Source organism: Rhinolophus sinicus, linkage group LG01, assembly GCF_036562045.2.
Source record: "Rhinolophus sinicus isolate RSC01 linkage group LG01, ASM3656204v1, whole genome shotgun sequence".
Taxonomy (NCBI): domain Eukaryota; kingdom Metazoa; phylum Chordata; class Mammalia; order Chiroptera; family Rhinolophidae; genus Rhinolophus; species Rhinolophus sinicus.
Window position 1 is genome coordinate 178,617,749 of NC_133751.1, and position 17,175 is coordinate 178,634,923.

At 38.6% G+C, this 17,175-nt stretch overlaps 1 protein-coding gene across 1 annotated transcript in view; it reads right to left on the bottom strand.

The window, feature by feature from the left end:
- Positions 1–17,022, bottom strand: part of FTCDNL1 (formiminotransferase cyclodeaminase N-terminal like) — a 113,964-nt gene extending 96,942 nt beyond the window's left edge. The window contains exons 1-2 of the mRNA XM_074339735.1: positions 16,868–17,022; positions 15,466–15,534 (exon numbers count right to left, since the gene is read on the bottom strand). The gene's annotated coding sequence lies outside the window, so the exon portion shown is untranslated. The remainder of the gene's footprint in view (positions 1–15,465; positions 15,535–16,867) is intronic.
- Positions 17,023–17,175: the final 153 nt, after the last annotated feature.

Here is a 17,175-nt window from a genome sequence, read left to right on the forward strand (position 1 = left end):
TGGTTTGACCCCCACATGGGCAGCTGTGAGCTGCGCCCTCCATAGCTGGATTGAAACAACTATGTGACATGGAGCTGATGGGTCCTAGAAAAACACACTTAAATAAGTTTTAAAAAAATAAACAATAAATAAAGAGTGAACTAAAAATGAGCAGAAGAAAAAGTTACTCAGGCAGAAAAAGGCAAAAACCTTTAAGGTGCAAAGAGTTGGGTTATTCTAGGAAATCAAAGATTAGTATGGCTGGGACGCCATGGGCAAAAGGGAAAAGGGAAACGAGTTTCCAAGACAGAACCCCAGAATTAGCCTGTGCACCCACTACAGTGCAGCACTGGGCCAGGACAGGCCTTGTCCCATCTTTGTACAGGGCAGAGCCTGCCTATAGAGGGCTTCAGGGGAACGTGTGCTCTTAGTTATTACCAAGGAGATAAAGGAGTTGAGCTAAGCATGCCCAGTATATTCTTCCCAAATTTTCCAATCAGACAAGTTTCTCTACCTCTCTAGGCAGAATGAATAAAGAGACAAACATAGGTTATTATCAAAGTAGTCATAATAATAATCACTCATAGAACTTAAGCCAAAAAAAAAAAAATGTAGGCAGAACGAAAAGGCGGTTAATCGATAAGCAAAATGAGTGGGGTGTCAAGGTATTGGGAGTCTCAATTAAATTAACACGTTGTGGCTGTGGGAGTCCTCTAGAAAAAGAGCTGAAAGGATAAAAGGGTAATGGTCAAAAGCCAGATATTTGCAGCCAACATTTCAGAAGTGGTACAAACTTTGGTTCTGAGAAGTTCAGGAAATGGCTATGGGAGTGTGGCTACAATGGAATGGAGGAAAGGGTTTGGGAGTGAGAAAATCAAGGACGGAGAAAACGGGTGTAGAATGAGTTAGCTGTAGGAATGATAAAGTTCTAAGGATAACACAGGAGAAGGAGGTGAAGAGAAAGACCAAGACGTGAACCAAAAGCTAAGATCTCCAGTGGATGAGAGGGGAGGGAGGACATTAAATATGAGTGATGGGAGGGAGGGAGAATGAGTTTTGAAGAAAAAGGAGGAGGGAGTGAAATGGTTTGAAAAAAGCTATGGGATGTAAAGCCATCTATTCCACCTCTTAGCCCTGAGGTACTTTGGGTGTGAGAGAAAAAACAGCTTCCACCTGGAAGGGCTGTAAAAGCAGCAAAGACGTGGTTGCTGAAGCAGCTTTCAGTTAACGCAAGGTACAAATGAGGTAAGAGGCTGAGGCTGAGGGCAGTTTGCTGATCACATACTAAGACATTCAGGGAGCAACTTGGAGATCACAGTGAAAGGATCTGGGAGTTAAGGAAGAGGTAAGGAATAGGACCCTATGTACTATTCACACAGTGCAATGTGACTAGTACTCCCTGAGTTTTGCAACATGAGGGCCCTGGAGGTAGTAATTGGAGTAAAATGAGGACGGGCATACGGGGGAAGCTTGGCCCAAATAGAGACAAACAAAAGTAAACAGACATGTGAAACATAATAGAACTATTTTTTAAGTCTAGGAGGGTTGGGCCTTTGATTCTAACTTTAAGGTATTAATATCTTAGTTTGTCATAATGAAGCTTTGGGGCAAGTGTTCACCAATGGCTACCCCAAGAGGTACTAAATCCTGAGACTCTTACTTTCTAAATGTTTCTATAGTTATTCCTCTCCCTACTGTAACTGCCTTAGTTGAGGGTCTCATTTTCTTTTTTTCTGGGCTTTTGCAGAAACCAAAGTCATTATTAGCCATGCCTACACCTGCTGAGTCATTTGTTTTCTCACCATGTCAATTTACATGGCATTTTCTATCCATGCCATGGTTTCTCACCCCCACATCTTTGTACTTGCTCTCATCTCCCACATTGTCCTTTCTCTTCGTTTGCCAGGTAACAACAAACCTTACTCATATTTGAAGACCCATTTCAAGTACCATTCTTTAATGCCTTTCCTGACCACTTCCACTTTGATCTCACAAACATTATTATTTATCATTTGTGATTCCACTGCTTTGCAGAATTGATTTATATTTGTCTCTCCAAGATATGCTGTAAATTGCTTGGACCAAGAGCTATTTCTTTTACAAGTTTCTATCCATGATGCTTCATACATAGTAAGCTCTCAACAGGAATTTGTTAATGGATGATGATGTAATGCATTAAATAACCCATCCATGTAATGTGTTTTTCACCAAAGGGTATTTCTCAATAGTTTGCATTTTTCTTGTCTCATTAACATCAAAAGAAAGTGGTATCCCAATTCCCTCTCATGTTCAATCACAAAGTCCTTACTCCCAGCTCTTATATGCATCTAAGGGACTTTATCAATTCTTTCATTTCCTAAGTTATCTCTTCACTTTCCCCTTTTCAACTGGTTCTTTTTCTCTGCTATCAAGTATATTCAGGTTTTAATTATTCATCCATAGTATCACCACCATGATTCTGCTGCTTCTTGTAGATACGTTATTATTTCTGCCAGATCTTCCTACCAATGTGAGTTACAAAAGCACATCTTTATTCTTCTACTTGTCTAGCAGGTAACTGTCAGATTGCACATACATAGACATATACAAAACAAAAACAAAAATAAAACCCTGAAGGAAGAAAGGTAATATTTTCCTAATATCCCATAATTTTGCAAAGCTAAGCCATATTTTAGAAATTACTACTTATTTGGACCCATTTAACAGTTTAGACCAAACTACCTTCCTTTTAAGGTTGTGACTTGTGGCAGTATCTTTGTTCTTCCAGTCATGCATATAAAGTTCAGAAGAATAATGGTAGTTCTTAATTTTTGAATGATAGACACCTTAAGAACCTGATGAAAGGAATATAGACCCTTACTCCATAAAAATGTACACGGTCATTTTGGAAGATCCAAAATGGCAGAGAGATACACACTGTGCTTGCCTCATCTCATGAACACATCAAAATTACAATTAAATTATAGAACAGTCACCCCAGAGAACCAGCTGACGTGTAGCTGAACAGAAGTTTTCTAACTAAGGATGTAGAAAATAAGCCACATTGAGACCGGTGGGGGGATGGAGATGCAAAAGGGGCTTGCCCCAAACCTCTGTGTGGCAATTGAAAATCAGAAGAGATATCTCAGCCACAGAGGTTCCCCACAAAGGCGTGAGGGACCCCAGCCCCTCCCACCCCTACCAGCTCCCCAGCCTGGGAGTACTGGTGCCCGGAAGAGGAGCCCGCACAACTTCTGGCTGTGAAAAACAGTGGGGATTCTGACCGTCCAGCTGCAGAAAACCCAGGTGTCCTCTTAAACAGCCTGTGCACAGACTCACTCGCTCACAGACACTGACCTTGGGCTCCAGTGGAGGGACGGTGGCTATGGGGTCATTGGAGACATATGAAGAGAGACAGTTGTGTAACTTTGGGGCAAGGACTGGAGGGACCTCCCCATTTTTCCTGTGAGGCATCCTCCTGAGCAGCTGGCTGGCAGGCACCATCTTTCCTGTGTTGATCAGGCCCCCACAGGCCAAATCTGAGTCTGATTGGCCTGGTGAGCTACAGCTCACTCCATCCTGCTGACTCATTGAGAAACTGCCTCACCCAACTTGCCTACTGCACCAGGCTTTGTCAGTGGCTGAACCTTAAGGGAGTTGGCTGGTGACAGCAAGCCTAGGAATATCCTGGCTTTTTACGGAGCTACCCCCAGACCCAGTGCCAATGGCAGCTGTTCTGGGTTAGCAGTGTGGCCTCTCCCATGTGCCTCCAGATACAGCACAGGCAACGACCAACCATGCATCGCTTTGTAGCTACTACCAGGTAGTCCCCGGCTGTTTACAGGTAGTGGCTGACCTGGGCCTGCACCGTAGCTCCTCCCAAGAGGCCCCAGAACCAACATACTTTGAGGTTGGCTTCAGACCACAGCAGAACACCACCCAATTAGTCCCACAAGTAGCACTCACAAGGGTTGGTCTCAACAGGCACTAGAGCCCACTGGGGTGAATCCCGCTCCATGGGTGTAAGCCCCCCACACAGCAGCCTGTAAGCTGTGGATGTGGCCAAACACCACCACCAGTCAGCCTGAGGGTTAATACCACCCACTGATGTGCCAACAGCAATCAAGTCTCATCTATAACAGAAGGGCACACACAACCCACACAAGGGACACTCTGGGAGCATCCAGGTCAGGTGACTAGGGAGACTGTGCCACTGGGCCCCACAGGACACCTATTACATAAGGTCACCTGGCAAGACTGGGAGACATAGCTGCCCTAATACATAGAAACAAAAAACAGAAAGGCAGCCAAAATGAGGAAACAAAGAAATACATCCCAAATGAAAGAACAGGAGAAACTCCAGAAAAAGACTAAACAAAATAGAGGCTAGCAACCTATCAGATACAGAGTTCAAAACAATGGTTATAAGAATGCTCAAAGAACTTAGTGCAAATTTCAACAAAGAGGTAGCAAGCATAAAAAAGGACATAGGAACCATAAAAAAATAACCGGTCAGAAATGCAGAATACAATAACTGAAATGAAGAATGCACTGGAAGGAATCACCAGCAGACTAGATGAAGCAGGGGATCAAATCAGCAATTTAGAAGACAAGGTAGCAGAAAACACCCAATTGGAAGAGCAAAAAGAAAAAAGAATCCAAAAAAAATGAAGATAGTTTAAGAGACCTCTGGGACAACATCAAGTGTAACAACATTCGCATCATAGGGGTACCAGAAGAAGAGAGAAAGCAAAAGATTAAGAACCTATTTGAAGAAATAGTGACTGAAAACTTCCTAAACTGGCAAAGGAAATAGACATACAAGCCCAGAAAGCACAGAGTCCCAAACAAAATGAACCTATACAGACCCATACCAAGACACATTATAATTAAAATGGAAAAGATTAAATACAAAGAGAGAATTTTAAAAGCAGCAAGAGAAAGAGAACTGGTAATTTATTAGGGAGCTTCCATAATACTGTCAGCTGATTTCTCAACAGAAACATTGCAGGCCAGAAGGGATTGGCACAAAATATTCAAAATGATGAAAAAAAAGGACCTACAACCAAGGGTTTTCTACCCAGTAAGGCTGTCATTTAAAATCAAGGGACAGATAAAGAGCTTCCCAGACAAGAAAAAGCTAAAGGAGTTCATCACTACCAAAGCAGTATTACAAGGAATGTCAGAGGGACTCCTTTAAATGGGGGGGCGGGGGGGGAAGTGGGAGGAGATTAAAAAATATGAATAAAATGGCAATAACTACATATCTATCAACAATTGCTTCCAATGTAAGTGGATTAAATGCTCCAATCAAAAACAGAGTGGAAGACTGGATAAGAAAACAAAACCCTCATATACTCACTCGTATGCTGCCTACAAGAGTCACTTCAGATTGAAAGACACACACAGACTGAAAGTAAAGGGATAGAAAAAGTTATTTCATGAAAATGGAAATGAAAAAGAAAAAAGCTGGGATAGCAATACTTATACCAGACAAAATACTTATAACAAGAGACTAAGAAGGACCCAGTAATCCCACTTTAGGGTATTTACCCAAAGAAACCCAAAACACTACTTCAAGGGGACATGTGCATCCATCCATATGTTCATTGCAGCATTGTTTACAATGGCCAAGATGTGGAGGTGCCTGGGTGTCTGTCGATGGGAAGAATGGATAAATAGTAGGTGGTACAGCCATACAATGGAATATTGCTTGGCCAGGGAAGGGAATGGGCTCTTGATGTCTACAGTGGAATGGAAGGACCTGGAGGGTATTGTGCTGAGTGTAGTGTCAGAGAAAGACAGATGCAATGTGATTTTGCTTATATGTGGAATCTAAAGAACAAACTCATAGATATAGAGAACATTTTGATGGTTGCCAGATGGGAGGGGGTTAGGGGTGTAGGTGAAAAAGGGGAAGGGATTAAGAAGTACAAATTGGTCGTTACACAGTAGTCATGGGGATATAGGTATAACATAAGGAGTATAGTCAATAATATTGTAATAACTATGTATAGTGCCAGGTGGGTACTACAGTAGTCAGGGGGATCACTTCTTTAATTTTGTAAATGTCTAACCACTGTGCTGTAACCTGAAATTAGTATAAAATAATATTGAATGCCAACTATAATTTAAAAATTAAAAAGGGGGGGAAAGTGAAGGGCAATAAGTGGTCCAAGTTTCCAGGTATAACATAAGTCATGGGGATGTAATGTACAGCATAGGGAATATAGTCAATAATATTGTGATAGCGTGGTACAGTGTCAGATGCTTGCTGGACTTACCATGGTGATCACTTCTTTAGGTATATAAATGTTGAATAAATATGGTGTACACATGAAACTAATATAATATTGTATGCTAACTATGTTTTTAATAAAAATATTTTTTAAAAAAATGTACACAGTCATTTTTTACTTAGTTTCAAAGGTTCATAGATCCCCTGAAGCCCAACTATGGACTCAGTTTTAAAATCCCGATATAAACATTTAGCAGTTATTAGAGATGGTTTCCTTTTTGCTTATTTTTATTTTCTAATTCTCCTAAAATGAAAATAAATTATTTGTGATAAGATATATCAATGTTTTCTAAAAAACCACCCCATGCTATACAGTATACTTAAAATATATGACAAAATAAATTCATTATGTAATGAACTTGGCAAAGACTGAGAGACTTTGATTAGAAATGGCTGTTATACAAGGCATGCAGTTTTCCCACCTGTAAGATGGAGTAATTAATATTAATTAATCATTGTTTCATAGATTATTACTTGCAAAATTCTAATAATTGTGATTTATCTATGCGCCCTCTAGGTAGTCTGTTATTTAGGTTGTAGTTCTGTTCCCTAGTCTTGAAGCAGATAAAATGCCACAGCTGTTTCTTCAGCTATTCTGTTTTCTGTGAAAGAACACCTGCTTAGAATGTACATAAGGAGTTATTCCTTTGTTTTTTGATAATTAAAGCACTGCTAAGGTGATGGCTGACATCTGGATTCGCTTTTAAAGACTTCCCTGTGTTTTTCTGGCTCCTGGGAGATTCATGAACTATAGTGTATTAGATGGAAATGCAGTGATGTGCTTCATTTTGCAACAGCAATTTTACTCTTGCTTTATTATTTCCCTATTGCAATGAGTGAGAGCTGCCACTCTGTTACTGCTGCTAAGAGATTACAGGAACTGAGTTGAGCTCCAGAAATGTAATATGCTATCTAATGCCTTATTTATTTTGATTCTGGCTTTGACTTGATCTGGTAAACTCACTTGGGGCTGCTCTGCAAAATTATTATCGAAGGATTAATTTTTTTTTTTTTTTTTTTTTATAAACTGGTTCTGAAATAATTTCTTTTGGGGAACATGAAAATCTAAGTTCACTTAACTATTCCCAGTACTAATAGAGGAAGAGAAACATGGCAAAAGTATTGTAATATTAAATATAATTTCCTCAAAAGCTATATTCTTCCATTTCCACTCAATTTTAGCTCAATAAACTTTTCTATGATTTGCTTTCTAGAATTATATTATTATTTTCATGCGGGGTCTCTGGTCCCACTCCCCACACAAGAACACAGGATGTGGTGAGGCCAAAAAGGAACACCAACGGAGCCATAGATAGGGGAGTCATACCAAGATATTCTCGCTGGCGGCTGGGTTGGAGACACAGGAAGCAGGCTCCACACGATGCGCAATCCGCCGTCTGCTTCTCTGCCAAACAACGAACAAACCAACCAACCCCTAGCATAGCCATGGCAGTTATATCAGTGACTAATGGCTAACCGGTAACAGCTGATAAACACTCAGCCACAGCTGATGGCCATCCAATAACCGTGCCAGCACCTTTCCACGTGAGGCTGAGAGTCTGGACACTGCTCTCTGGGACTCTGTCCCCACAATTACTGCTTGACATTCTTCTTGGCCTCTTACAGGTAACAATACCAATGAAAAAATATGGACCAGTCAGGGTTCAAAGTTGTAAGTAACAGAACCTGATTCTGGCTGAGTGAGCAGAAAATTTAAGAGGAGAGAATTGGAGGCTGTTGAAAGAGGTATGGAACTAAGCTTTCAGGAACAATGCCTACAACCATGCCGTAGAAACTGGCCTGATGAGGAAGTCACACCACCACTGACTAGGGCCCCAACAAACACTAAAAGCAACTGCTGCCACTCACACTGCCCACCAAGGCCACTTCTACACTAGGAATTTCACCTTTCAAGCACTGCCACCCCCAAATGTCAGATGCCTTTATCAGCAGTTTGGTTTCCAAGCAGAATCTTTCCTTGCTCATGCTACTAACTTCCAATCAAAGTCTGAGGCAGGTGTGCTGAACGTTGACGTCTAGATCACATGTCTGTGCCCTCTCTGTAAGAGTCTGGAGATTTAGTTTGCAGATTACTTTGGGGAAGCAGCACTTACATTAAGATTGGAAAGTCCCTAAACCCAGCAAATAACGTTCAAAACATCCTGGGCAGCCAGGAAATATGACAATGTTTACAACAGAAGAGAATTAATATTTGTTGAGAATATAAGCTAAATGCCAGGTGCTTTAAATATTTTACATTATTTAATGTGCAACAAAATAGATATTTTAACCCTATTTTAATGATGGGAAAAACTGAGGCTCAAGGAAGTTGTTACTAGCCCCAGATTATTTTGTTAGTAAAATGGAGAACATAAATTCACATCCAGGCTTTTTTTTCCCCCTTTAGAATTCTTCCTTGTCTTATAAGGTAAATCTAATTTCCATTTCCCAAGTTCTAATTCATATATGAGCAGTGGCGTACCAAGTAATGGGTTTGAGGGGAGAGTGGAAAAACCAACTCTAGGAGCAGGCAACAAGGGATACATTAGCTGCAAGAAAATTTAAAGACAATAATAAAACAGACTAAAAACAGTTCTAGTTATTATTATCACCATCATCGTTATTATTATTACTATTATGTGACAGCAATCCTAAAGAATGTCAACAATAAAATATTCCTCTTGCTGAGGTATCACCACTCCTTGATACACAAGAATGTATAAGAAGCCCTCAACTTAATTTTCAAGTTTTTTTTTGTTGTTTTTTTTTAAGAGAAGTTTGTTTAGAACCTGTAATCGAAGCACCATAAACAGTTAGGGGACATTTAACACATGATGTACCTAAGTACCTATCTTTTAACATTATTTCTAAGAAAAAATGAGTTTTAGAAGTACATCTCTCCCAAGTTGGGCAGTGTGAACGGCAGAGGCTCTGGTAGTAAGACAGAACCTCCTTGGAGAGTTCCTTTGGTGGTAGGTCTCTTGGCAAGGTGGCTATCAGTGATGAGGAGAGGGGTCTCAGTAATTTACACAGTGGAATAGGAAAATGTATCTCTTCAAACTGGCATGAGAAAGTTGCTGTTTAAATGAATCCCCAGGTGTAGAGAATATGAAGTCTTAAAGAATTACCCCATCAAGTCTTATAAATTCTATCTCCTAAATATTTCTCAAATATGTCCTCTTTTCCTTTGGCCTATTAGGATCCTAATACTATTTAACCTAGTCTACTGTAACATAATGCTAGCTGGTCTTCTTTCCTATCATTAGTCTCAGCTAATTCCCATCTACTATCCAATCTATTAGATGGATCAGAGTGACCCATGTAAGCATAAGTGAGATCATGAAGTTTCCTTGCTGAAAACCTTACATTGACTTTCATGTCCATAGGATAATGATACAAATTCCTTTGCAAGATTCAGAAATTTCTTTAATACATGGACCCTCCCTACCTTTTCATCCTTGGAAACACTAGAGTAGAGCTAATCTGAACTATTATACTTGCACTCCAAAGGTGTGATGCTGTCGTGCGGGGCGGCCTGCGGGGTCTCTGCTCCCGCTCCCCACATAAGAACTCAGGACATGGTGAGGCCAAAAAGGAACACCCACGGAGCCATAGATAGGGGAATCATGCCACTATATTCTCGCTGGCGGCACTATAGTCTCACTGGAGGCTGTATCCACACTGTCCGCAACCCGCTGTGCTAACTGCAATCCGCTCTTGCCAGCTCAGCCACCATCTTCTTGCTAGCCCCCATTTTCTCCTAGCATAGCCACAGCAGTTATATTAGTGGCCAATGACTCACTGGTTACAGCTGACGGCCAACTAGCCACAGCTGATGGCCATCCAATCACAGTTGATGGCCATTTACTACCTGAGCCAGCACCTTTCCACGTGAGGCCGAGGGCCTGGAAACTGCACTTCTGGCTCTGTCCCCACAGATGCTCTTTGTGGTCTTTCTGCTATTGCATATATTGTTAATTCAGCAGGCGTAACTCCTATTTGTTGTCTTCTGATAAGTCTTCTCTCTTTCCCAAACTCAAACTGCATTAAGTAAGTACTCCATACTCTGTGCTCCAACCCACGATACTGGGGGTTTACTTTCATATTAGAACTTGAATTACAGAAAAGTAATTGCATTCTAGTCTGGCTTCTTCTCCCAGACTATAAACACTTTTAAGGCAGTGGTTATGTCTTTTATCTTTGCCATCCCAGCATTTAGTGCTATTTTTGGTACAGATATTATGTACTTGATAAAATTTTCAAAATGAATTCCAGCTTCTACACTGTATACAAGATATCAAGGAGGTGACAGTCTAGTAGTAAGGAGAAGTCAAATTCAATATCTGAAACACAAGGCGTCAGATGTGCCACAATGGAGGGGTGAGCGAGATGCTTTGGTTATTTTAAAAAGGGAGCTCTCAGTTCCAGTATTAGGGTGAGGTGGGGGGACAAAATTGAAAAGGTTCAAGGGAGAGGATGGCATTTGAGATGGATTCTGACAAAAAAAAATTCAACCCTTGGAGATGCAGCAAGCATAAGAAATAGGTTAGGTCACATCCGGATATAGTAAAACAGCGGGGGTAAAACGAGGTTATAGAGTAGTCCCACTGAGCATGTAAGAGAGTATTTTTAAAAAGCTGGAGAAGTAAGTTAAGCTTTAAATACTGGCTAAGGAGACAGTATTTAATTTAGAAGGCAACGATGGTGTAATTAAAGGCAGTAATTAGTGGAAGACAGACTATTAGAATAGTCTGGAATAGGAAAATACTCTAGAATAGTGGAATAGGAAAAAGTATCAAACTGGCATGAGAAAGTTGCTGTTTAGATGAATCCGTCTTAATAGTTTGAGTGAGGAATAACAAAGTCATATTTGACAGGTAGTACCGTATAGACCTGGGTTACTTATTAATGGTATGATCTTGGACATGTTATTTAAACTTGCAAACCCAGTTTTCTCATTTATTTCAAAATACTGTTGTGTTTGAATTTATGTAAAGAGATTATTAGTACAGTACTTGGCATGTATCAAGTGCTCGAATTAATTAGTGATATTTCAGCTGCAACTGTAAAAATTCAACTCAAATAAGCATGAGCAAATAAGGGAAATTATTAAAAGGCTACTGACAAGACCAATGGAACAGAATAGAGAGTCCCAAAATAGAACCATACTAATATAGTCAAATGATGTTAGTCTTTTCAACAAATAATGCTGGAGTAACTGTATATCTTCATGTAAAAAAATAAATCTAGACACAGATCTTATATCCTACACATAAATTAACTCAGAATGTATCATAGACATAAATGTAAAATGAAAAACTATGAAACTCCTAGAAGATAACAAATGAAAAAAATCTAGGTGACCTCAGGTTTGGTGATGACTTTTTAAATACAACACTCAAAGCATAATCCATGAAAGAAAAAATTGATAAGTTGGGCTTCATTAAAACTAAAAGATTCTACTTTTTGAAAGACACTGTTAAGAGAATGAAGAGACACTCCACAGGCTAGGAAAAAATTTTGCAAAACACATATCCGATAAAGGATTGTATCTAAAATCTATATAGAACTCTTAGAACTCAACAATATGAAAACAAACAAACCAATTAGAAATGAACGAAAGACCTGAGCAGACAGCTCACCAAAACAGATATACAGATGACAAATCAGCACATAAAGGACAAGCAACATCATATATCATCAGAGAATTACAAAGTAAAGCAATTAGATACCACTACACATCTATTAGAATAGCTAAAATAAAAACACTGACAACACCAAATGCTGGTGAGGATGTGAAGCAACCGGAACCCTCTTTTGTTGCTGGTGGAAATGCAAAATGGCACAGCCACTTTGGAAGACAGTTTCCCAAAAAACTAACCATACTTTTACCACACAATCCAGCAGTTACTCTCCTTGGTATTTACCCAAATGACTTGAAAACTTATGTCCGTACAAAAACCTGTACATGAGTATTTATGGCAGCTTTATTCATAGTTGCCAAAACTTGAAAGCAACCAAGATGTCCTTCATTGGTAAATGGATTAAAACTGTGGTACATCAATATAATGCAATACTGTCCAGCAATGAAAAGAAATGAGTTATTGTGCCATGAAAAGAAAAAAACAAAAACACGGAGGGAACATAAGTGCACATTGCTAAGTGAAAGAAGTCAATCTGAAAAGCCAACGTTCTATACAATTTCAACTATATGACATTCCACAAAGGGCAAAATTATGGAAGCAGTAAAAGATCAGAGCTTGCCAGAGGAGAGGGAAGAAAGGAGGGAGGAACGCAGGGTCTCTATTATTTCTATAACAGCACATAAATCTACAATTAGTGGAAAATAAGTTTAATTTTTAAAAATTTCATTAGGCTCATTTTTCATCTTACTGCAGACAACAGTTTTGCCAGTTGTTTTATTATCACATAAGTCACCACATTTCAAGGCTTCAATATAATTTCCTTGTTGATTTAGTATCCCAGATTCCCCTACTGCCACCAGCCTCAAATATCAATCTAGGCCTTTAGGGAGTGGGGAAAGAGGGAATGTCGTGATTCCTTACATGTGAAGAAAACCTGCCTACCTACCAGAGAATAAAAACAAAGAAAACAAAAGAAAAATCAAATCTATAATTTCAGTCCCTGAAGCCCTGGACTGCCTTTATTTCTGGGAATTACTTCAATAACCATTTTTTTCAAAGCACAATTAAAAATTTTTTTATTAAAGTGCATGAATTGTATACATACTGCTTAGTGAAATTTTAAATTAGTGACTTTATTTTTAGAGCAGTTTTAGGTTTATAGAAAAATTGAGTGGAAAGTATAGAGAGTTCCCATGTTCCCCCTAGCCCTCCACCTTAGTTTCCCTGCTACTAACATCTTCCATTAGCTGGTACATTTGCTGCAATTGATGAGCCAATGTTGATACATTATTATTAACTAAAGTTCATAGTTTATATTAGGGCTCACTTTTGTGTTTTACATTTTATGAATTTTGTCAAATATATAGTGCCATATATCCATCATTACAGTATCACACTGAATAGTTTCATTACCCTACATGTCTCCAGTGCTATCATTTAAATTGCTTTTGCCTTATAAGTAAGGTGTAAATTGCCTTTCGTTTCCACACATTTAGCTATGATTTGTATTGGCTTTTTATAGGTTTTTGTATAGGGTTTTGTTTTTTGGATTTATCTTGTTGGGGTTCACTCAGATTCTTGAATCTGTAGGTTATGTCTCTTGCTAAATTTGGAAACTTTTCAGCCATTATTTGTTTATGTACTTTTTCAGTCCTACTCTCTTTCTACTCTCCTCCTAAACTCTAATGACACAAATGTTAGAACTTTTGTGATGGTCTCACAAGCCCCTAAGGCTGTGTTTATTTTATTTTTTCAGTTTATTTTCACTCTCAGATTATGTAATTTCTATTACTCTATCTTCAGATTCACTGTTCTTTCCTCTATTCCCTACTTTCTGTTTTGAAGCCTATCCACTATGGGTTTTTTGTTTGTTTGTTTTTGTTTTGTTTTGTTTTTAGGTTCTTCTTTATAGCCTCTATTTTATTGTTGAGATTTTTCAATTTATTTGTTCGAACTTTCTATGTTTAAATTTTGTTTCAAGTGTGTTTATAACTGCTTGTTGCATTTTTTTAAAAATCTTTGTCAGATAATTCTAACATCTCGGACATCTCATTGTGGTATCTATTTGTTGTCTTTTTTCATTCAATTTGAGATTTACCTCATTCTTGGTACAACAAGAGGTTTTCAAATAAAACCTGGAATTTTTCATATTATGTTTTATGACTCTATATCTTATATAAACCTTTGATTTTAACTCGCTTTACTGATACCACTCCAGCGGGGAATAAGGGTTGCCAACTTGTTATTGCAAGGTCTTGGTTTATAGAGATTTGTACTTTGCTGAAGCATGGATTTTGCTGAAGCTGATGTTTAAATCATATTCTACAAAAGCAGTGTAAAAGGTATTGCTTAACTAGTGAGAGTAGACAAAAAATAATCTTTCAAATCCCCAAATGTCTTTACTTTCCAGTTTTGTTTTATCAGTCATTTGGGGGGCAAAATTATATACTAGAGTTGCAAACTTCATATGAAGCCTGCTCCTCTCCATGTCCATTTCAGCACAGAGGCTACTAAAACACACACACACACACACACACACACACACACACAAACACCTACCTGTCCCAAACCAAGAATAATTGAAATGAATTAAAACATTTATTGGCATCTCTCAAAGAACATCAAATGGGATCCAGTTCAAATCCCACGATAAACTGCTTAGTCTTTTTCCCCATTCCTTTCATACCGTCTTCTACAGAAACCCACATTTAAGGTCTGTCTTTTCCCACTATTCTCTGCCTTCCTGTATCCATTCATTTTATCTTTTAGTAGAGAAATTACACATTTGTGGCCCACAGGCCAAATTTCACCAATGTATGCATTTAACTTGACACAATGTTTTAAAAGCAATTTCAATTAGTTGTCAACATTTATAAATTGGGAAATGACACATAAGTATCTGTGTATCTAATTTCTCTTGAAAAAATTGAATGTTTGGCAAAATGTTGCCTTCATTTTATAAGTGACTTGTAGTGGACATGACTACCTCCTTCAAATCTGATATGTCCCTCTAGTTTGCTACACGTTTACCACTCCCTATTGATTACATGTGGCCCATTTTACTATTTACGATGTAGGCCTAGCTTCTGTAGATATTATAGTGTGACATTTTAATGTGCTTTCTTATGAAAATTAGCCTTTTTCAAATTCTAATTTTGCAACTTTTTCTATTTATTATATTGGGTCATATAACAAGAATTCTGAGAGCCCCACAGGATCCCCTGAGAACTGTCAAGAATCCAGAGAAGAGCTGTAGTCTTTTGCACACTATAAACCTAATAAAATCCCTGTGGAGATCTCTATCTACTAAAAAGGAAGGTAGACTCAAACAACTGGTCACACTTTGTGTATATAAGGCCTCTTGTGGGGAAGCAAATCCCAGCTCTAAGAGAGAATAAAGGGGGAAAGTACTGGGCTATCTGCACCTATGGATGTTAGAAAAGTAGTAGTGATTTCCAAAACTGGTCTTCCTGGAAAAAGGAAGAGGAGCTGGAATGAGAAAAACAGATATTACAGTAACATCAATGGGACCTATGAGAAGGAATTACAATTTCTATGACTTACCATAAATCAACCAATGAACTGAGAACTGTAACTCTCTCTGGAAGTGGCTCCTGTAGGGTTGTGTAAATCCTTGACCATGGGAAAAAACAAACAAAAAAACTTGTGCTAACTTCAGTTTACTTCTTTACTCTGCCCTTTAAATTTTTATTTGTATTTCTCAAAGACCTCAATCACATTAAAGACACTGAAACAACTTTGCAATATTTAGCTTTACTACAATTAATTTTCTTCCTAAAACACAAGAACTCTCTATCCTCTTCAATAGTGATAGATTCAATTAAAATGTCAACCTAAAAACAAAACCACAAAAATCAAAAGCTGTGTTTGGAGTACATAAACATGCAGGGGATTTTGGATTATATTTCAGTAATTCTCTACCTAACAAGAGAAAGTAACAACATGTATGTGGTTTGCAAAATAGAGTGAAGGTTGGTTGCCTGAATATGGTTATATATTCATTATCATATATTAGCCTTTGCTTTTTTTAACCTGTTATTTTCAAAAAGCAGCAGATCTACTTAGTGGATTAATTAGTAATATTAATTAAATATTTTTGATTGTTTATACTACTATGATGTCAGCTAGAACTGAATAATTTAGACCAGAGTATGATAGCATATTACACTTCTACGAAGTCACTAAGTATATATATATATATACACACATTTATATGAAAATTATATTTTATCATTTGCTCATTTGTGTTCTTACTTCAAGGCTATTGTTAATATTTGATATGCGGAACAAATAAAACAGTATGTGTGTTTAAACACATGCATATATAGACTCAGGACAGTTAATATATGAAGTGCTGAGTTTGAGTCCTGCTGATAGGAAGGCCTAAATAAATGTTGGCTAAACTTTTTATAATTCTCACTAATATTCTCTCCTACAAGGTTCTTTACAGTGCCATGCCTCACAAGCTTTTGAGTTTAAAATACTAGATCCTTCCCCCTTCTGTCTCTATCTTTAGCATACACTTGGCCAAATATTATTCTTACACAACTCGCCATGAATGGTTGTTGGACACCTATGATTTTCCCACTGCTCAAACTAGTTTTTGAAAACCCTAAAGTAGCCAATCCCATTAGCTGCAAACACCACCAACAGCAAATGTGTAACAAGTATTGTCTTGCCCCCATTTTTCCTGTCCCAGTCTACATGTCCTGTTCCCCGCTACCAATCAGAGATGCATTAGACTTCATATCTAACCATAGATTGTTGTGAACCTAGATTCTTCATATATCTACAAAAAAAACTCGATGGTATGAGAAGAGGGAGATTCCCTTTACCCAGGGCATGCAGAAGACTTCCTACAGATTTCTCTACAGGAAAGGATTATTCCATTTATATCTTTGGGATTGTGTCTCTTTTAAGGCTCAAAAGACTAGAAAACCCTCACCTGAAAGGTGAGCCTACTGAAACAGGTGCATGGTCTACTCAAAACTCTATACCGTATTACCGGACAGCGACCTTCAGGCCGCTTTTGCTGCTGCGCATGCGTCACAATTGTCGGCTTTCTAGTTTGTTGTCTTTGGCTCAAACCATTTCTTTGCTCTTCTCCGGCTCTTTCCCAGACTTTTGTTCGAACTTCCCGGCTGTCAGAACCCACCAATCACAAACGTCCTTCGGGCCACGCCCCTCCACCGCCCCCTCCGTGAACCCGAGTCGAATTTCGCGCACACCGCTCCTTCCTTACGCACGCTGCGC